Source organism: Euprymna scolopes, chromosome 7 (genome assembly GCF_053919585.1).
Source record: "Euprymna scolopes isolate OS-2025 chromosome 7, ASM5391958v1, whole genome shotgun sequence".
NCBI classification, from domain to species: Eukaryota; Metazoa; Mollusca; class Cephalopoda; order Sepiida; family Sepiolidae; genus Euprymna; species Euprymna scolopes.
Genome location: NC_136488.1, coordinates 172,884,927 through 172,908,847, shown reverse-complemented (window position 1 = coordinate 172,908,847; position 23,921 = coordinate 172,884,927). Strand labels below are relative to the sequence as shown.

Sequence of the window (23,921 nt, the reverse complement as noted above, 5' to 3'; positions counted from 1 at the left end):
TTGTTTTTTCGCTGTAAAACAAAAACTACTTGATGAAATTAAGTGATTTTTTTTTCGGAGAACCTCATTCCATAACGGATACGTAAAATTTAAACTTTTTTCGATATTTTCATTTTTTAATGTCTTGACTAAACTGTACAAGTACCCGAAAATCATTTAATACCATAGTAATAAATAATAAATAAATTATAATAAATTTTAATAAAATAAAAAGTAATAAATAATACAAAATGTTAAATGAAAAATGGCTTCAGTCAAGAAAGTCAAAAATCTACATACTTATCCTTTTTCTTTATTCTTTCGTCTCTTTTTCTCCTCTAACCTCTTCTCTTTAATTCTCAGCATGCCCTTTTTCTTTTGCAGATTTGAAGAAGGAATATATTGTATCACTACATGAAAATAAGCATTAGAAGTTTTTATTATATCAGACTCTCAGATACTTTCCCTTATTTGGTAAGAATGAAGAGAAAAAGTAAAAACAAACTTTATGGAATTCCATTAAAATGCATCTGTGAAAAGTGATTTTTATTTTAAACTAACTTTTATGGCAGGAACCAATGATATTCTACGTTTTTAATTTATATTAATCAATTTAAAAAAAAAAATTCTAATTTAATGTAAAAGTATCATCCACTTTCTGGCCAGATTATGTAACCCCCCCCCCCAAAAAAAAACGTTGATCAACTAATTTTTTGATTAAGTCAGTTTATCTTATTTCTAATTATACCGTAATAGAAAGCATTTTGTTTCGTATTTATCTGAATATAATATTATTCAATTATATTCGCTGAAAAAAAATTAGCTGTAAAGGTAAAAATAAAAAGGATGGAATTTTATCAGTGCAAATTGTTTTCTGCTATGAATTTTTTTATCAAGTTAATTTATTTCATATATAGCAGAGAGTAAAATATAGTAAACTAACGATCCACTCTAAAATATGGAAAATAAAATATTTCCAGGCTGTTAACAGAAAACGATGGTTAACAAATTCTAAATCAAGTTATTTTTTTATTTCCAACATTACGGCAAAACAAGTATTTTGTTTCATACATAGCAGAAAGAAGAAAACGTGATATAGCTAATGAAAAAAAATATGGAATTTTATAAGTGCAAAGTATTTTTTCTGATTTAATAAAGTATGATTTTTTAAAAGTATTTTGAGTTTTTTACTGGAAAATTGGAGGAGGGTGCCGAACCTTTAAAAAAATCCTTATTCTGCAAAACTATATAATAAATCTTTTCATTTAAAATATTTGTAATTTCTTTATTTGAAAAATGTCAGATTTCTCTTGAAACAATTACCCTCAGTAATTATATTAAATAGGAATTTAATTTGTTGTTTTGCCGATTGTTTGTTGTTTTACTAATATTTAACGTTTTTGTGAAAAACGACCAAATAGTTTGGCTTCGTTTTTCTTTAATATTTTTACAATTCATTTTTTTTGTTAAAAAATGTGTAACATCTATATACCTGTAAATTTGAGTTTTTTCACACTCTGACATTTATATTAAAAGCTTACTTTTTAAAAATTATTAAAACATTAATATACTTAATCATGGATATGTGAGCGACTATATGAAGATTAAATAATTTGCATGTATCCTTCAAAAACGAGCGTTAATTACTTCATTTTTTATTGGTTTCTTTTCAGTCTTATGCTAAATTCTATTCATGTATAGTTTTTACATTTTGCATAATTACGTACAATTTAAAATGGAAACGTTTTACCACATGCATATATATATATATATATATATATATATATATATATATATATATATATGACCTTGTCTGTGTGTGTGAAAATTTACTGCCAAACTCTTAACAGAATATTTGATCTAAAAACTTAAAATTTGGTTTCCAAGAACAAAAATATTTACATAATTTACAAAAAATATTTCCTTTATTTTTTAATTTGAGTTTATATAAGTCAAGGAGTCCCCTTTCTGGGACTAAAACTTGAATTTTTGTACAAGATATATAGATATCTGGGTATTCAATTACGATTCCTCACTACCTCTCTATGAAGCAATGAAGAACACAATTTTTATATCCCAAGTCGATCACTAAACTGTTATAGTTTATCTGTATTGTTCTGCTTTCTTGTTATTGCCAGATTCTAGAACAAAACTTGTTTTGTCTGGTGAGTGCTTCATAAGTCCTGTAGCAGCTACAATAACTGGTATGATTGATATCTCTCTAAGATTCCCGTTTTTTTTTTCATATCATACATGAGACCTTGATATTTAGTCTGTTTCTCTCTTTCAGCTTTGTTCAGACCTCCATCATTAGGGGACACTCACTTCAATCAAGGTTGCAACTCTTTCTGACTTATTCCATATAACTATGTCAGGTTTTACAGCAGCATTTTTAAGGTAGGTGGCTGTAAGGATTACATGGTCGTAATGTATGGTATATAAGTCATTTCTAACCATTCTTTCAAGTTGATGTTTCCAGAACTTGCTGCGACACTGGATGTTTAATTTTTTACAGATGATCCAATGGACATATTTACATACTCCATCATGTTTCGCTGTGTAGTAGCCTTCCCCTAAAAGAACCTTGCAACTTGATATCAGGTGACTCACACTTTCCAATTCTGTATAGCAGAACCTGCATTTGTTGTCATTAGTGATACCTGCCATCTTCTTGAATGCATTGGTCATCAATCTCTGGTCTTGAGCAGCCATTATAATCCTTCCTGGTCGTGGTGGAGGGATCCCCTCTTAAGCCAGTCCATAGAGACTTCTTTGTCTATGTATTCCTGAAAGAGTTCCCCCAAAATACTTTGCATGCTGATGTTGGTCCCACTCTTTAAGCTTAATCCTTTGCAAGGTCTCAGTATATTTCTGCCGGCTTTCTTGCTATTTCTGTGGTAGGCTTGTTTGGTGCTTCATCCTCATCTGCGAGACAGCCCTGACCAAAATGCTTTGTCAGCTGGGTGACTGATGTTGTTCTGCTGGCTCTTGTCTCTTGATGTTCATATACTATTGAGAGGGTGTGGTTCTGGGAGCTTCTCAGAGTGTCCTGTGCTCCCTATAGTTGCCCTATGTTGATGGTTGATCTCTGAGAGCCCTAGTCCTTCTCCTCTGGGCAAATACAGCCTTGGTAGACACTGATTTCTATATATTATTTTATGAAGCGTTAGTAGCATCTGTGTCTTTACATCTAGCCATTGATGTATTTTTGTGGCCAGTCAATGATACCAAAGCTGTATGTTATTACTGGCATAGCAAGCTGGTTGATGACAGTTATTCTATTTTTATTTGTAAGCTGTGTTTTGCAGATCTTCCTCACACGGCATACATATTCTTTACTAATCTTCTCCCTCATCTTGGCATGCTGTATGTTCTTATTTTCCTCAATGCCAAGGTACTTATAAGGCTCCTGCTTTTCTAGATTCCTGATGTTGAGGTCTTCATTTACTGCATATTTTCTGTGTGGGTCTTTTTCACAGCTCTGAGTGTACACTTGGCACATTTATCCAGGCCAAACTTCATTCCGATGTCATTGGAGAAAGTGTGTATTACCTGCAGAAGCTGATGCAGATTTGTATCAGAGCTGGCATACAGCTTAAGATTATCCATGAAGAGCAGATGGTTTATTCTCTTGCTTGGATCTCAATGGCATCTCTGACTCAAATTGTAGGCACTCAGATTGTTATTCAAAAGCTTGCTGAGTGGGTCTATTGCCATGCAGAAGAGTAAGGGAGATAACCTTGGAATATTCCCCTCTTCATCTTAACTTCAGGGATAACGGTCTTTCCTCCATCATGACTTAATGATATGGTGGTTTTCCACATCTGAAGGTGAGCTGCCAGTTTTTCTTTAATTACCAAATGGATTTTGTATAATTCAAGGCACCGAAGTAACCATGAGTGTGGCACGCTGTCAAATGCATTCTGGTAATCGATCCATGCCACGCTCAGGTTTCTTCGCCTCTTCCTTCAGTCTTCTAAGATGGTCTTGTTGATCAATAGCTGGTTTTTGGTACCAAAGCATTTTCTTCTGCACCCTGTCTGCTCTTTTTCAAGGTAGGTCCCAGAAAATAGGTGTTCATATATATCGTTGGCTACCAGACCAGTGAAAAGCTTGTAGGTGGTTGTTAGACAGCATATTGGTCTGTATTTATTTGGGCGTCATGTCTCCTTGGTCTTAGGCATGAGGATTCTGTCCCTCTCTGTCAGCCAGGGTGATGCTGCTTCTTCACCTCTTAGCATCATGCTGAAGCAATCACTGTAATGGCGATGGAGTGCAGTCAATGGTTTCAGGCAGAAGTTTTGGACATTGTCAATGCCAGGTGCTTTGTGGTTGGAGAATTATGCCAGTTTTCTTGTTACCATACCAGGAGTTATGACAGGTTCTGGCATCTGAGGCTTGATTTCGTTGAACCTAATAATATCTTCAATCCACTGGACTGCTTGATTGTATTTACCTTCTGTTTCAAATAGAGGCCTCCAGTAGTTTTCCAGGTCGACTATCAATAGTAATGGTGTCCCTTATAAGCTGCATGTAAAAATACATTTGGTTTGTTTTAAACTGCCTGTTTTTCTCCTGGTTTTTAATCCTCTGCTGATATTTTTTCCCCTCCAACTCTCTAGCTGTATTATGCAACCCCTCAATGTTATGATGGTGGCTTCTCTCTTTTTTTTTTTTTCATTTTTCTTAAACTTTTTCTTCTAGGGGATGGGACATCCAACCGGATGTCTGACATTTACCCCTATTTTAGTGAGTCCAACCAAGAGATCTTTTCAGGATTCTAGCCGTCCCTTTCAGTGCAATCGTTTGTATTTCACTTGCACTTGGTTCACCGGGTATGCTTGCTATGTACTTTTTAAAGTTCTTTTTCATAAGCCCAGTTGCTCCTATGATGACTGGTATAATTGAAACGTCTTCTAACTTCCAATTCCGTTTCATATCATACATAAATCCTTGATACTTTGTTATCTTTTCCCTCTCAGCTCTGTTAAGCCCTGTATCATTGGGTACACTGACCTCTATTATGGTCGCTTTTTTGTTTGCTCTGTCCCAAATCACTATATCTGGTTTAACAGCTGCATTTTCTAGATATGTACCAGTAGGAATTATGCAGTCATAGTGAATTGTGTAGTTGTCATTCCCAACTGTTCGTTCGGGTATATGTTCCCAGGATTTCTAACTACACTGAATGTTGAGTTTCTTACATATCTTCCAGTGAAGGTATTTGCAAACTCTGTTATGGCGATCTGTATAATAACCATCTCCAAGTAGGACTTTGCAACTAGAAATCAGGTGACGCACACTCTCAACCTCAGTGCTACAGAACCTGCATTTATTATTGTTGCTTAGACCACTCATCTTTTTGAAGGCGTTCGTCATGAGGCCCTGGTCTTGTGCAGCCAATATCAACCTCTCTTGGTCGTAATAGAGGGATCCTCTTTTGAGCCAGTCCAGGGAACCATCCCTACCGATATATTCTTGGGATAGTTCAGTCAGTAGGTATTTTGCCCGTTTATGGTTGGTCTATTCTTCTGTTTTAACACTATGGAACTGGCTAGTGTATTTTTTCCGACTTTTCTGGGCTATGTCAGTGGCAGGCTTGTTTGAGTTCTCAGTATCATTTGTAAGGCAATGCCTTCCAAAATGAGTGGCAAGTTGTGTTATAGATGTTGTACTACTTGCTCGGTTCTGATAATGGTCTTTAATTTTCATCAGCTTTGAGTTACAGCTTCTCTCTTTTTTTTTTTTTCATTTTTTTTAAACTTTTTCTTCTAGGGGATGGGACATCCAACCAGATGTCTGACATTTACCCCTATTTTAGTGAGTCCAACCAAGAGATCTTTTCAGGATTCTAGCCGTCCCTTTCAGTGCAATCGTTTGTATTTCACTTGCACTTGGTCTCTCCAGTATGGATTCTCATATGTTTGACTAAACTTGAGTTAGAAGAACAAGAATAATCACACACATTACAAGAATAAGGCTTTTCACCTGTATGTGTTCGAACATGTCTGACTAAATTTGGTTTACGAGAACAAGAATAATCACACACATTACAAGAATATGGCTTTTCACCTGTATGTTTTCGCATATGTAGGACTAAACTCGAATTAAAAGAACAAGAAAAATCACACACATTACAAGAATATGGCTTTTCACCAGTGTGTGTTCGTATGTGCCTGACTAATGTGACATTACAAGAAAAAGAATAATTACACACATTACAAAAATATGGCTTTTCACCAGTATGTGTTCGTATATGTCTGACTAATACTACATTAGAAGAAAAAGAATGATGACACACGTTACAAGAATATGGCTTTTCATCTGTGTGAGTTCGCATATGTATAACTAAATTTGCTTTACGGGAACTAGAATAATCACACACGTTACAAGAATATGGCTTTTCACCAGTGTGTGTTTGAATATGTCTGACTAAATGCGATTTACGAGAAAAAGATAAATCACACACATTACAAGAATGCGGCTTTTCCCCACTGTGTGTTTGCATATGACTAATTAAATATGATTTACAAGAACAAACATAATTACATATACTACAAGAATACGGCTTTTCATCACTGTGTGTTTGAATATGTCTGATTAAATTTGCTTTACGAGAACAAGAAAAATCACACACATTACAAGAATGTGGCTTTTCACCTGTGTGTGTTCGCATATGTGCAACTAAACGTGATTTATGAGAACAAGAATATTTACATATTTGACAAGAATGTGGCTTCTCTCCAGTATGTATTTGACTAGGTTTCACTAAACTTGACTTACTAGTACCAGAATATGGCTTTTCACCTGTGTGTGTTTGTATATGTATGTCTAAATTTGATTCATCGGAAGAAGAATAATCACACTTATTACAAGAATATGGTTTCTGTTTCAGATGTGTTTCCATTATTTTGTTTGGAATTCCTTGAAATGGATTTATCACATTTGTCATAAAATATTTATTTTCTGCAATGGTTGTTTAAGTTTTTATTTTAACTTAAAATTAATTTACTTTGTTGCTTCATTTGAATGTGATCATGTATGATTCATGTTCAACAGTTTAAATGTATGCAAATATCCATCAGATATAAAGATGTCCATAAGTAGATTATTATAAGTTATTTCTCAAGTCAACTTCATATATTATTTTAAAATAGACATTCCTGAAAAACAACGTCCAAAGAAAAATTAAGTTTGTTTAAAAAATCCTTGCATTCAGCATGTGTGACATTTTTCATTATTTAGCAACCCTTTCTTAAATTACATAATCCAGAGAAAATACTTTTACAATAGATTTCACTTTTGTATTCAACATTAGAAAATACAAAGTAAATTTCGAAGGTAATGATGATTCATCCAAATTCATGGAATCTTTTAAGCAGGAACATCTGTAAATGAAAAATAAATTAAAATTATATTATTTACAATTCAATTGGTCCAATATCCTGATTTTTTAATAATTTTCAAAAACAAAATTCCTTTTCAACTTTACTATGGTATAATACTGATTGTAGTAGTCAAGCAATCAAATAAAACTTTGGCTGGAAATTAAAGATTTAACAAAAATCATGTCTTTTGATGTCATTTTGTAAAATAACTATCAATTTGATTGAAAACTTTCTCAACAAACAGAATTATAGAAGTTCTCCCATGACAATTAAATATTTTCAGTACTATACTTGAAATTAAAAATCTCATATTCAATCATATATTTATTAATAATAATGTGACTAAAATAAATTAAAAAAATAACTATGATCAGTTCTAAACAGTAGAAAAGATTGAATATTCGACAAGAATTGCTAAAGAAATATTAGTGAGTAAAAGTATATCAATTATAACTATTTAGTAATCAAGTACTATATTTCTTCAACACAGTCCATACTGACCAACTTAACTGAATGATAAATTGTCCCATTTAGCTTCACCCATTTAAATTTCTTATAAGTTCCTTATTGTACTTTAGCAAAGTTCTTTCATCTTAACTTTTCTTAAAGATACAACATTAAGTATTTCTGCAAAAGCAACAAGTTCTCCTTCTGAAGCTAATCATTCAATAACATCACCAAAGAAGTCGATTTCTTGACATTCCACTTTTTCAATATTTTATCTGTCTACGTAGAGATCAGTAGTCTTGAATTGTGTCAAATAAACTTTCTCTAGACGATCTGACTACTCAATCGATTGTTGGCAGTCAACATTTTCTATTTGCCATTTATCAGATTCTTTCACTTCAACTTGTTGATGTTGCTTCATGAGGGAACGGAGAATGCCAAAAAATATATAAATATCTATATATATATATTTATATTACACGTGGGAGCACAGTCTTGGGCAAGTTCATCCATGCAATCCTGAACACCTCTGACAATTTGTCACAACACGCTCTCAAACAATATTGTCAACTCAACATGACACAATCCCAAACAACACCGTTGATCAAAACATGATCCCGAACAACACCATCGATCTGACATGCCATAACGAGATCATGAACACAGTAACACAGAGCAATCTTTTTCAACTGCCCCTGAATGACTTATTGGCTTATCTTTTATAGCTGATGGACAAAACTCAATCGCCACTGTAGGTAGGATGGATGTAGCTCATTGATAGACATTTAAGTTGCAGTCTAAATGTCTCGGGTTCACTTTTTGCTACAGGTAGGCCCGACTCATACACTGGCACACAATTCTTCATGCTCGTTACACTCTTCTCTGATCTCAAGATCACACAAATGATAATGTTAGGCAGTTGGTTTTCTCTTGGTACTTTGCTTTAATAGTACAGGCTTATGAACTTACTCAGTGATGCCTTTGTCTGTTGCATCATTAAACTATTCCTGCTCTGGATTCTTGGATGCATCATCTTCTGAGGAGCTTTCTTAATCTGGCCGTTTGTACAGCAGTGGGGCTTTGTCATCTGAAAAGGTAATTTCATTACTGATTACACAATTATGTCAACATGTTGGACAGACATCCTTTAAGTGGTGTGTAGTTCTACTGACTGAAATTGAGTGTTGGCTATTGATTTTTGTTACTGTTCCTGTGCCAAACTATGTTGTAAATCTTCCCTGTGGATTCTTCACCCAAATCGCATCTCTCTCCTGGTACAGATTAGCAACGGGTAGCATCACTTCATTGATACCCTTGACACGGATCCTTTAAGTGTATAGCACATTTGCAGGTGTTGTTATGGCCATCTTTAGGCATGACACCGTGCCAGTACACTGCCTCTAAGATCGTGCACCTTGTTCTTGTCACAATGTAAACTCCACAAATATCTTTCCACAAAACACTGCGCCATTATCTGTGAGCAATTTAATCGACGGCCCCCTTTCACAGAATATACTCTCCATGACACTAACAGAATCCTGTAAATGCAATTGCTTCCAAATAGCAAAATAGCTAAGGCTACAGTCTATCAACGCCAAGTACAACTGAGTGCCGAAATAGGTTATATCTATAGGTTATCAGGACGTCAAGTTTACCTGGCTTCCAATGCACTGGAGCTGGATCTATAGTCTGACATTCTTTACAATCCCCAACAACTACCTGCACTTCAGTTTCACTTATTAATAAGTTGACTAACTTCACAAAGTCCTTTTCACACCGAGATGTCCACTAGCCCGATGAATTGGCTGTATTTGAAACATATGTTGTTATGTGGCCATGGCACACACAAGTTCTGGGCATTCTGTAATTTTATGGATCTCATTCAACCATTGCTGTGGTACCCAATAAGTTGATCACCTCTGTTATCATTAGACTTACCGAGCACTACATTGTCACTGCATACTTCAAGGCCACATCTCGGATCGTGGAGAGATGACACCTAAGCAACATTTCCAAGGCTGCTTTGGTGTGCATTCTCATCTGTCCAGATAAGGTGTCAGTCATTCACCAATATACACATACAGAATCCATTTGTAAATGTATGGTTTTGGCTTTCCACTGCAATGCAAGGTTGACACCTCACAGCACAGCATCAAACTCAGCTAAATTTATATGCTTGACCTCATGCACTGCTCAGAGCCACAATTGCTTTCCACAACAACACCTGTGGCAATGGAACTAGTGTCCCCCACACTGTAACATCTTCTCCACAGATACACCAGTCATCTTTCACTGGATCATCCTGGGCTGCTCTCAAACAAATGTCTTCGATTATCCATCCTAGAAGAGGGTCTGGCACTTTGTTATTCCATCCAGTATTCCATCATATTTGCCCTTCATTTTATAAATGCTGTGATGACATGGACCAGCCACACATTGGTGAGTAAGTCTATCAGGCACTGCTGGAAGGTCACTTTCATGCCACCATAAAATATTTTCCATGCTCCTCCTGGACACATAATCCCAACATGCGTGAGCCCATGCTTTCCAGACCAAACGTCTCAAAATGTTCCTTGACACGAGTTGCCAGCTCATTTCCATGAAGTGTTTTACTTCCGAGTGTTCTGTTCATACTCTGCAGAGAAATTAGACTCGGTAATGGTGATAGTAGCAAAATTGGTCTTGCTGAAATGTGGAAAAGTTACCTCACCGGCACTAGACACAGCTATTCTTCCCAGTCGCTTGATTGCGTCCAGCCCAAGCAATAAATCAAATCCCAGTAAGTATCCATCCACAACTAAGATTTCTATGCTAAGGCTTCACGTTGCAGCAAGGTTAACTTGCACCACTCCTATACCACAGCAGCTAAGTGTGCTTCCATCTACTTTGAAAACAGGGGTCACTTTCCTCATCCATTTCTTGCAACACAACTTGCATACTAGTGACTGATGCATCCATAATCCACTAGAGCTGTATGTGGTAGTCCACTGATGTGAACAGTTATAACTGGCAATGCACCATTTTTACCAGTTTGGCGTATGAGATTGGTGCTGAATTCCCACCCCCTTGCTCATTTCCTGAACAAAATCGAGCAATGTGCCCATGCTGCTGATATCGATAGCAGGTGATATTTTTCCAAGGCTTGACACCAACATATCTGCCCATCACACTATCCAGTAAACAATTGCTTGCCCTAAGATTGAGTCCTTTACAATTATAACACTACCACGAAGTATCCATCTCCTTAAATCTGATTTGTGTCTACCGTGCAGTTCTGTAAAATGGCATGAGCATGTGCCAGCATGTGTGACAGATCTAGTTTATCCATCTGGGAGGATACTTGTAACAAGTTTTCCACATGTTCAGACAATCCAGCAATGAATGCACATTGCAAGCATTGATCCGATACGCCACCAAACAGGACTGCAAACCTATATAGTTCTGCCAAAAATACATTGATCGTTTCACCTGGATGGAGGCAGCATGCTGCAAACTGCTTCCATGCATTTGATGCGCTTCACCTCACTCAGCTGACATATCAGTTCAGCTTTCTCCAACCACTGCACTCTTGACAGTTCAGGTTCACTGCCATCAAGTACAAGCATGGGGTTTAGATCAAAGGCCATGATGGCTGAAATAGCTTGTTACTTCACGAGGGAAGAGAGAATGACAAAAGAAAAAAGAAATATAAATATGTATATATATTTATATTACACATGGCAGCATGGTGCTAGACAAATTTGTCCACGCAATCCTGAACACCTCCAACGATTCAGCATGACACACTCCCAAATGATACTGTCTACTACACAGGACACGATTCCAAACATCACCTTGATCGACATAACACGATTCCAAACAACACCTCGATTGACATGATACGATTCTGAACAACACCTCGATTGACATGCCATGATATGATCACGAATGCAGTAACACAGAGCAATCCTTTTCAACTGCCCCTGAATGACTTATTGGCTTTTTAGCGCCGTTGAGCAAAACTCAATCATCACTGTGGGTAGGGTAGATGTAGCTCATTGATAGACATTTGAGTTGCAATCTAAAGGTCTCAGGTTCGCTTTTTTGCCGCAGGTATGCCTGACTCATGGCATAATTCTTGTGGGCTTCCATGAATGCTTGTCACAGTTGACCTTCTCCTTCACAATCTTGTTTAGAAATAATTTCAAGAACCTCTACATTCACATCATATCACATTCAATAGAATCTTCAAGGAGGGCCATTTGTTGAAATTCCACCCTTTTCAATATTGTATGTCTACATAGAGATCAGTAGTCTTCTTTTAAATTGTGTCAAGTACATTTTCTCTAGAGGATGCGACTTCTTAATCCATTGTCGATAGTCAACATTTTATCTTTGGGATTAAATTCTTTCACTTTCACTTGTTTAAAAAACCTTTCATCTTTTCTTAATGAAAATACCACATTAAGAATTGTTGCAAAGGCACAAATTACATAGATATCAGTTGACTTCTCAATCCATTGTTTGCAGTCAACATTTTATCTTTGATATTTATCAGACTCTTTCACTTCCACTTGTTAATTTGATCCATCACAATCCTGTTTGGAAATCATTTCAAGAATCTCAACCTTCACATCACTTGAGCTACTCCTCTTCATCACTAGAATAGTTATAACACATTTGACAGTAATCTTAACAAGTTCTTTGCATTAAACTGTATCAACTTTATCATTCTTTAACAGAGGTGTGAGGACACATTGCAGTTTATTCTATCACTCTCTCTAAAATTTCATAGGTGATAGAAAAATATATTTCTTTCAAAATCATTATAATCTGTTCTTTGCAGTGTTTTCATTTCTTACACTTATCCAACTCATTAGATTTCTTCATTACTACTACTACTACTACTACTACTACTACTTAAAAGAGGCTTATTATTATTTTGTAGTTTACGTTTAAAGGGAAATCTGTAGATTTATGTGTTCAAAACACCACAGCAGAAAATATTAATATGGTGGTTAAAAAAAGAAAATAATAATTTAAATTTAAAGTTTGAATAAATTAACTTAAAATCTCTGGAAAAATAATTATCAATTTTCTAACGATAATTAGCAAATTAATGTTTTAAGATAGGGAATTAAACAAAATATACTTACTTTTCTAAAATAAAAAATATAAAATTAAATAAAAAAGTAAAAAATAAAAATTGCATATTATCTAAAAATGAGGGTGATGGTAAAAAATGTCTGCTGTCAAATATAAACACAAAATGTCTGCTGACTTTCGGAAAACTATGAAACATGTTTAATGTAATAATTTGATTTAATTAATTTAAATTTGTTGCAATAAAAAAGGGAATGATTACTTAATCAGAATATTTTTGATGAACCAAGTAAATATTTATTTATTGTTACCTGAAAAAGTTTCTTATTTAACTTTGCGTTAGTTTTTTCTATTCGGTAATATTCTCAAATTATTGATTAATGATTTTTCTTTGGAATTTAAAATAAAACTTTTATAAAATGTCACTTGAAACTTTTTATTGTTACTGTATCAATTTTAGCAATTACAAATTTAGAGTTTTTTTAATTGTAAGATTAATTAAAAAATAGGCAAAAAAATTCTTTATTAAGAATTAAATAGAATTCAACTTTGAAAAAATGTATTTATTAATATCAGTTAAAGACTTAGATTTTATTTTTTCACCGTTCTGTCCACCCATACTTCTTCAAACTAATCATTAGTATGAATTATCGCATTGTTTTAATATTCTTTAGTGGACCAATACATGATTTTTTAAGATTATAAAAAAATTCTCAGCTGATGTTTACACTTTTATGCGCATAAAGGAAATATTAGAATACCACATTAATAATTTTCATGAAAACGCTTAACATTAAAATGACATGTATTATTTTTTCAATTATATAATTTGTTTTAGGAAATATTGGCTAAAAAGAGCTTAATTCAATGATAATATCCTTCGTATGAACAACTAATTTTTCTTATACTTATATTGATTTCATTCATACACCTCTTTCATAGTCATATATGGAAATATATTTTTATGAATTTAATTAACGGCTATGCTTTATTTTCGTAAAAAAGGAAAAATAAATTCATGTGTTTTTATATTAAGAAATATAACTTTATAAAAATGATTTTTTTACACGAAATAATACATTTACACTAACATTTAAAAAAAATAATGGGTTTATTACATTCTGTGATTGTAAATTAATAAGTATTGAAAATGTCATAAAATTTGGTTAATTTCTTAAATTTTGATGAATTTTTAATTGAAAGGAGGGGGTGAAAATGTTTTTACATTTTGGAGATCGGTCATTCATTTTGCATGTATCTATTATATGAAAATCAATGAATTTTCTTTTCTTCAAGAAAATTCTGAAATGAGTGAACGTTTTATATATCATTTTATTGAAATCCTTTGAGATGAGTAAGTAGTGTATTTTTTCTTCAAGGCCGCTGGTGCAATGGATAGAGGCTCTACAGTTCCAGGTGAGCATTATCTAAAGATAGTGGTTGCAATCCCACCCAAGGCTTTTAAATTTTACTAGGATTTTACCTCCTCAAGAAGTTGTGAAGAGGAGGTGCATGTGACCGAATCTGGTGAGGTTCACTTCCTTAGAGTGAACATATCTTGATGTGCTGGGACCAAAATTAATGAGCCTGACTTCAGTGTCATCTTTGACCAACAGAAGGAATAGACTGCCTCATGGAATGAGATGGGTGAACAAACACCAAGTGATATGTAATCTATTCTGAGTTATACCAGCATGTTGAAAATTGTGATTTTGTTGTGTAGGTTGGTTTGTGCAAAAAGAGTTCAATGGGTTAAGTTATTCCCGTATGTCAAATGCTGTATCTAAAGTCAGGGTTACACCTGAAATAGTTCATTTGGTTCACATGAGAGAAAACGTGGAAAGAAAGCGAGAGAGCATAAAAGAGAGGAAGATCTCTTTTTGCTCATATGCAAGTGCAGTCTGGCTTCTGATTTGGGGCAAAACCGGCGTGTAGGGTTGGATGCCAAAAATACGTCAAAAAAGAAACGCAAAAAGCTTAAGTCAACAATGCAATGGCTTCCCCTAATTCACTCATAGACAAAATAAAGTAATCCGTGCTAGAAAATTGGCGTTATGTTTTCATTGGAGATGTTCCTTGCATCGACCAGTGATGGGAAGAATTTATCCCAGAGAAGACAAAGATGACAGAAAAAAGGTACAGAGAGCTTTATCGTGTATATACATAGGCACACACACACAAGATGTATCACGATCACATGTATAGACATGTACTAAGAGACACATGCTAATAATAAGACATAGATTACAACAAACAAAAATCCTTCCTCAAAATATAACATTGTCAGTTTGATGCTGCAATGACCATTTTCGTGATCTGATGACACGAAGGAACATGGTTACATGCAAAACAAAATGAGAGAAGAAAAACATGCAAAAAAAAAAGAAAACGTGAATGAGTCCACAGACCTATAAAGAAAAAAAAACACTCACACACAGAGTTAAGAACTATACACAACTTAAGGGTCCTTAAAAGGAGCTCCACCACATCTATACACACCCGACTGTATAAATGTATGTAAGACTTGGGTATATAATTAAATGGGGAAGATGCACGTGGCGAGATTTTGAGACAATTACAAAAAGGCAATTAGATCCACCCACACATATACACAAGACGCACATAGCAACAGTCATATAGACACTTTATATAGAAAGGCACAAGAGAACATATCACGAATTAGTTATATATATATATATATATATATATATATATATATATATATATTATACAAAAAAGATAGTAATACAATAAGCATTCACAGAAAAAAGAATTGTGTTTAAATTCACAGAAAAAAGAATTGTGTTTAAATTCACAGAAAAAAGAATTGTGTTTAAATTCACAGAAAAAAGAATTGTGTTTAAATTCACAGAAAAAAGAATTGTGTTTAAATTCACAGAAAAAAGAATTGTGTTTAAATTCACAGAAAAAAGAATTGTGTTTAAACTCACAGAAAAAAGAATTGTGTTTAAATTCACAGAAAAAAGAATTGTGTTTAAATTCACAGAAAAAAGAATTGTGTTTAAATTCACAGAAAAAAGAATTGTGTTTAAATTCACAGAAAAAAGAATTGTGTTTAAATTAAGAAAAAAGAATTGACCATGAGGGTGAAAAAAGTAATCATTAAAGAAATACAAAAAAAAAGAGAAGATCGTCACAAAAAAACAAAATAAGATAGAAAAAAAGATAGAAAAACATATAAAAATAAGATAGTAAAACCTGTAAAACAAAGAAATACGAATAATTTCAATAATGGAAAGTGAAAACATATTTAATGAAAAAAAAATGTAGTTATGGTAAGAATGAAAAAAAGAAACGTACATACACACACAGTTAAGACGCACAAGAAATATGAAAACATGAGATATACACAGATATTGTGCGTTTGCAAATGAAAACAAATTGTGTTTAAATTCACAGAAAAAAGAATTGTGTTTAAATTCACAGAAAAAAGAATTGTGTTTAAACTCACAGAAAAAAGAATTGTGTTTAAATTCACAGAAAAAAGAATTGTGTTTAAATTCACAGAAAAAAGAATTGTGTTTAAATTCACAGAAAAAAGAATTGTGTTTAAATTCACAGAAAAAAGAATTGTGTTTAAATTCACAGAAAAAAGAATTGTGTTTAAATTAAGAAAAAAGAATTGTGTTTAAATTCACAGAAAAAAGAATTGTGTTTAAATTCACAGAAAAAGGAATTGTGTTTAAATTCACAGAAAAAGGAATGGTGCTTAAAATTGTGTTGAAAGTAAGAAAAAAATAAAATGTTTGTTCTACTTAGGAAAACTTTTTTTTAAATTGTTAGAATATGGTTGAATTGTGATTTGAATTATAAAAGAAAAAGGCTTTGATTTACTGTAAAAGAACTGCAGGTAGAGAGAAAGGGGAAAAAAAAGAAAGCGACAAGCAAGTTTGAATGTATGGGGTCTTGATTTGTATCTTATGAAACGCTGGCGCACCTTGTTTGGTCTGTCAATACAGTTGCCCACACAGAAAGAAAAAAAATGAAAGAAAAAAAAAACTTTTTAGGGTGAATTATGCATGTTAACTGTTTTCTAAAACAAATGATGTTATTTTTTTCCAGGGACTTTTTTTTATGAGAGACTTTTTTAAAGATCATTTATTAGTTGTTTGTAGGTTACAATTTACTTTTAATTGCTAGGACAATGGTTAGTTGGATAGTGGTTGAAGATCGATTCTTATTGTTTATAATTGTATTTTGTGTTTTGTTAATGTAAGTTGTATTGGAAAAATGTTTATGTATGTAATTGTTGTAAGCTTTGTTTTGGGGAAGCTTCTTCTATTGTTGACTTATGAAACATAGAAAATTGTATAGAAAAAAGAGCAAATGAAGTGATTTTTCATTGTAATAAACCGGTATTACCTGGGAATAAAAGTTTGTTTTAATGCAAGTGAACTATAAATTCATTGTTTTGGGTTGGAAATATTTGTGAAAAAAATGTTTTCATATTTCTGAACACCTAACGAATTGAACTGTTGTATATGTTTACTGTTTTGTGATTTTATGGTGGATTTTTGTTGTATTTAAGGGCATTACAATGATTTGTAAAACTTTGTGTGAAATCGATTTTAGGTGTATTGAAAAATGTTGATATAATTGTAATATTGGTTGTATAATTTTCCTTGGAAAGCCTGTCACACCCTAAACCGGTTGAGTTAATTTTAAGTAAATAGAGAGCAATATATAATTATAAAAAAAAAACAGAATTACGAGATGGCTAATTGAGATGCAGAGGTCAGCATGGGTAAAGATTGATAGGTTGAATGTTATGCTACGGTCATGATTTATTTTATTATTTTGGAAATGATTTGCACGGTTTATGCTTTGTTTTGTGATTTTCTTCAGCCACAGATGGTTGCCAAGGAAATTCAGTGTTCACATTTGCTATGGGCCAGAAAAGGCAAGTTTTAGCTGAATCTTGGAGAAATGGATTTTCCACATAATGAAAAAAAGATGTGAACAGGAGCCACTCATTAGCCTCAGCGAGTTACGAATGCCTAACCTTGGAGAATACAGATTATGCCTCTGACATGAAGTGGACGGTTCTAATGGCAAAAGGATTGCTATTAGGTAGCAAATCACTTGGGTGATGAAAAGTGAAATGGCGTATAAAATAGAAGAAAAAAGGGCTGACATACATAACACATTAATCAGTAGATTGGATCCCAAATGGGAGTGATAGTATAACAAGAAACCTTATTAAGTCTTTTGATGAGTATATATGTGGGTTGATCACAGTTTTTTTACTCTGCGCTTTGGCAGAGATGTAGGAAAAATCACACATGGTCCTTTGAAACAATAGTTAGTAAATTAGTAAGCATGTTACACTGGTAAAAGGCGAGTAAGGTTAGGGGTGTGACATTTTTCTGAATCTGTGCCAGGAGCTAAGTTTCAAAGGTTTCGCTATCCAAGTGATTTGGTATGTAGAAGATATCTCGTGTGTTTAGATATCTGACTGTCATAGCTATGTAATTAGAGGTTTTCAGTTTTGTTCCCCAGAATTATGGTATGATTAAGATGATGGAAAGTATAAGTTGATGACAGAAATATGAGAATGGTCTGGTAACACCCATGGGAGAGGAAGAGTGTCAGAAAATCTGGCAGATGACTGAATCATCGAGAGGTCAAGTGCTTGAGGGCCTCGGTGGTTATAATTATAGATTTTCTTCAACTTTAAGTCAAGAGTCAACGAGAAGGATTTTCCTGCATTGAAAATCTGAGTTCATGAAGCTACGGGCTGTATGGTTGTTGGAGTGGTCAGTGGTATTATGGTTGTCTGGGTGGTCAGTGGGGATGACTAATCAAAAGGAATTAAATGGAAAACTTTTACAATATAATGGGAATGTCTGACCTTTTCTTGACTGGTTCATGTGAAAGAAAACATTGAAAAGAAAGAATGAGAGAGCATAAAAGAAATAGAGGAATACATCTTTTCACTCGCATGCAAGTACAGACTGGCTTCCAATTTGGGCGAAACAGATGAGTCAAGTTGGATGCTAAAAGAAGATACACACGTTAATAATAAGATATCCATAACAACAGACAAAAATTATTCCCTTCCGAAATATAACACAGGGCAACTAAAAAATTGAAAACAAGAGTACCCCATAGCAAAGCCTATTTAGTCTGAATACAAAAAAGAACTGCAGCTATGATTGAAAAGTGGTGCCATATCCAGAAAATAACCTGATCCAGCTAAGGCATTAATTCCATTAATAGCACAGACGAACAAGAACAAAGTGATCTGTGATGGACTATAGGGAGCTCAATGCCTTTGTCAACGCTTCTACAGGATTTATTTATACAGAAGTTGCAGGAATGGTGGCATGAAGGCTAAGATATTGTCATACTGGACCCGAAGAAGGCCTACCTTAAAGTGCATATACAGAAATCAGTCTGGCCTTTCAGATAGTGATGTTTAAGAAGCAAAGGTATTGCCTCACACAACTTGGGTTTGGCCTGAATGTTACACTAATAATGCAATCCATTAGGAACTCAGTAATTTCCCCCGGATATTTTTTTTTTTTTTTACAAGGGTGTCACCACTTATCAAGGCCCAGAGGCCACTCGAGGATAAGGGTTAATAGGTATACATTAGTCATTGTGATTTTAGCATAGTAAACAGTGGGAATTTTGAAACTTGGATTACTTAGGGGGACGATTCAATTAGAACTTGTTCACATTGGACTTTTTCTTTTTTTTTTTTTTTCATAGGTATCAACTCATTATCAAGGCCAAGAGGCCACTCAAGGATAAGGGTTAAAGAGTGTACAGTAGAAATTGGACAATATAATAATCATTAGTAATGAAAATTTGTTAAATTTGATAACTTATATGGAACGGCTCATCAAGAACTTATTTACGTTAGACTTGAAGACAACCATATTGTAGTCAGCCGGAAAGCAGGAAAACGGAAGACAATTCCACAGGCGTGCAGTTCTAATAAAAAAGCTTTGTTCATGGAATCTACGTTTAGGTTTAGGCACAGATAAAGAGTGGGGGGAATTATTGATAGTGTTTACAGCTAGACGAGTGTTTCTTGTGAAAGTTTTGAGAGGGGGGACCATAGATTGAAGCTCAGTCGAACACTTTCCATGAAAATAACGATACATCAGAGACAAACTCGCAACATCTCTTCTGTGAGATAGAGGTTGCAAGGAAGAGAAAAGGACATCTCCTACGAGGCTACGAAGTCTATTTTGAACTCTATCAAGGCAGGCCAAGTCCTTTCTAGCAGCTCCTGCCCAGATGTGGCAACAGTATTCCATCCTTGGACATACCTGGCTCTTATATAGATAGAGAATTGCATCAGCAGTGAGATATCTACTGGATCGATAGAAAGATCCCACCATTTTTCCAGCGGCCTTGGCAACAGATTTGATGTACGTGTTCCATTTAAGATCAGGAGTAATGGTCAAGCCCAGAAGCTTGTCAAAACTTGAGGCCTCCTGAAGACGAGAGCCATTCATTTCAATTGATGCCAGATGTGGATCAGAATGTTGATGATGTAAAGAGAGAAGCTTGGTTTTAGATGCATTAAAAGTAACCAGCCACTCCTTTCCCCATTGTACTACATGCTCAAGATCAGAGGAGAGAGAATTGGAGAGAACTTGGTCGTTTACTGTCTTAGATGTGCTACCATAAATGGTAGTGTCGTCAGCATAAATGTCTACAAATGATGTAAGGGTGTGATTTGGAAGATCATTAATGTAGATCAGGAAAAGAGTTGGGCCCAGGATGGACACCGGCATTAATACTGTGGGCTTCTGATTTTTGCCCATCAACTACTACTCTTATGAACCTATCAGAAAGAAATGATTTGATAATTGAGAAGACATTTCCAGCTATACCATAGCTAGAGATCTTATGAAGTAAACCTTTATGCCATACAATGAGCAACGTCATCATAGATTAACAATATTTTTATCAATTTAAGTCTCACATTTACACATCAAGTGAAGGAACATTTGGCAAAATTTGGACTGGCCTGTACGTTTTCTGAGTAACTTCAAAATAGACCATAGGTGCTCGGATTGCATGTTCACAGTGACAGCAGTCAACTATGATGCACATGTGGACGAGATACTTGCGCCGCTGCTGCACATCAGTTGAACATTAAGCAAATTGCACATATTCATTATCAGAATGGACAACCCAGAATAAAATGTACAATATACTTTGTCAAACAAAAGGACACAACTGCATCAAAAGCCAATGTACAAATGGCAGTCAAAATATGTGAGGGGTGTTCATCCTGTGCCTGTACACTGGTGCAAAGAAATACTTGATGTCGGGAACAAGTTGGATGTGGACATTGCTCATCATGGCATGACCACTATCTCAGACTAATTGATTAACTTGCAATCTAGTGGTCTTTATGTTAGGAAAATTCGCCAAGCATCCTACACCAGCTGGACTCCATATTTCATGAGCAAGACTCATCAGTTGAAATACTGCTGTATTGTCATGGGCCATCTTTGCTCTTGATTTGAGGGATCCTCAGAAAAGCTGCAAATAAAGATTCATACAACTCAAAGTCTTGGTGATATTTGAAACAACTTTATTCTGGATGTTTTCTCCATTAGAAAGCTGCAACGCTAGTCCTAGACTATCACCATTTTTGTTCACCTCTACTCAGAGCCATCATGATCTGAAGATCGTCTCTGTCCTTCTCTTGACTTCAACTCTTGACTAAAATGGTACGTGTCTTTCAAGTGCTACCCTAAGATCCACGCCATCTTAAGTGACATCTATGTCATGTTATGCTATGCTCTAGATGTCAAACTTATTTTTAAATTATTGTTTGTGTTATTTCGCTATGATAACATTCTTTCTGACATTTTATTTTTACAAATATTTATAACGATCATAATAATTGTCAAGCAGCACACCTTTCAGCATTGCCCAGCCAATATCTAATAATTCTAACAGACAATGGCACCGCAATTTTCAATACTTTCAGCAGTTCCTACAAGACTGTGGTGTATGGCTGCAATTAAGCTGTGCCTACGAACCAGAAAGAAAACGGTATAGTTGAGAAAAGCCACAGAAGTATAAAAAAACATTGTTGCTAGGAAACACTGTTCCATATCAGAAGTGATTTATTGGTATAAAAGACGGTATTTCAACACCTACAGCACCATCCAACAGTACATACAATTACCTCATTTGTATATAAGCAATTAATTCCATAGTCAGCCCTGACCCACCGGATATCTGGGGGCAATTCTAAGTGGGAGATGCGATTTGAATCAGAATCCCTCATAACAGGTGTACAATCACATCCAGGACAGGTCAGCTGACTGGAATAAACAGTCCTAATTCAGTGATGGGTGATGGAATATTTCATGTAAAAATTTGCACCCTTTTCCGGGAGCCTGGACTCTATTCAATACCACCAGTGGCTCACCATAAGAAAACAAACCACTAAATAGGCCAAGAAGGTCAGCATCGATAGACAATTCTTCTTACACTAGTAACCCAGAAAGATGACGATTGTGGTAGACTGCCCAACTACAATGTTTGGCATAATGGAAAAAATTATTTCTTCCCCCAACTTTAGAGGCACACTCGGGCAAAGAGGCTCACATCCAACAGCAATACAGGGGTAGGGGGAGATGTGTGCAAAGGCAATAGAAGATACTACTTATGTAAGTGGCAACGCCTTTGTCTACCCTATCATATGACTGGATTGCAGATAGGGAAAGAAAAGGAAAACATAAGTTGTTTTTTTCTTAAGTCGCAACTTATCAAGGATAAAAACAAACTCGAGGATAAGGTTTTTTCCTAAGACAAAACAAACAAAAAAATTATCCCGAAAAGGCGCACATAGTTTACTGGTAGAAATAAAATTAGTATTTTTTCTTCTAATGAGTCACAACTTATCAAAGATAAAACACTCGAAGATAAGGATTAATGGGGGAGTTTTTAATTACACTAAACAAAGTCCGTCTTTTCTGGATAAGCTTTAGTTTTTGTTTTGTTTTTTGCTTTGTTTTGTTTTAGAAAAAAAAAATATCCTCGAGTGTGTTTTATCCTTAATAAGTTGCGACTCATTAAAAGAAGAAAAAACTAATTTTATTTCTTCAAGTAAACAACGTGCATGAGCTTTTTCTGGATAAGTTTTAGTTGCTTTTGTTGTGTTTTGTTTTAGGAGAAAAAAAAACACTTATGCTCGTGCTCGAGTGTGTTTTATCCTTGATAAGTTGCAACCTATGAAAAAAAAGCTTATCCAACTGAACAAAGTGTGGTTTCAGTTGTTTTTTTCTTCTTCTTCTTTTTTAGAAAAAAAGCGAAGTGAATTTCAAGTTTCGTTTTTTTTTTGTACAAAGTTAAAAAAATAAAAATGCAAATTTAATGTACTGGCATCCATTGTCTCCCCTTGTTCCAAGTGAAAGCCTTCCAAAATGAAAACAAAAAGTGCTATATTCAAGTTCCGTCGCTCAATGTTTACAATGTCTGTTTGGTTGCTTATTTAAAAAAAAAAAATACAATAAAAAAATCATTTTGCAAACGATAGTTCCGGCATAACCTTCGTAAACACCAGATGATGGAAGTTTGTCCTCAAAAACAAAAGTGCACAAGCACAAGTGCCTAATTTTTCATCGTATTATGTTCAGGACACTATACTGAGGTTTTACCCGTAAAAAAAAAGAAGATTTCTGAAGCCTTTAAACTGACGAATAGTGTGTTTTCGGTTTGAATAAAAATCTGAAATGAGTAACATATTTTTCTTTCATGATTTTCCTTAAAACAAAAGAAAAATTTCCTTTTTTTTGTGCATGCGCCCCTGTTGTATAAAACAACGTTTTTTTTTTCATATGAATTTAAAAATATATCAATCAAAATTGAAATGTAAGACGAAATAAAAACATGGTCTAACAAACATTTACACCTGATGACGTAGTTTGATGTAATGAAAACAAAATAACAAAACTTACAAATATTCATGCTGTGATTTGTTAATTGGGGACTTTTCGTGCGTTTAAATAATTGTTTACTTAT

General features: G+C 34.4%; 1 long non-coding RNA gene across 1 annotated transcript; it reads right to left on the bottom strand.

Annotated features, from left to right (window-relative positions):
• Nucleotides 1–992: 992 nt before the first annotated feature.
• On the bottom strand, nt 993–23,921 carry LOC145280155 (uncharacterized). Its single transcript, XR_013868562.1, has 3 exons — nt 23,858–23,921; nt 8,784–8,901; nt 993–7,367 (listed from the first exon to the last, which is right to left on the bottom strand). It is a non-coding gene; the product is annotated as an uncharacterized LOC145280155 (long non-coding RNA).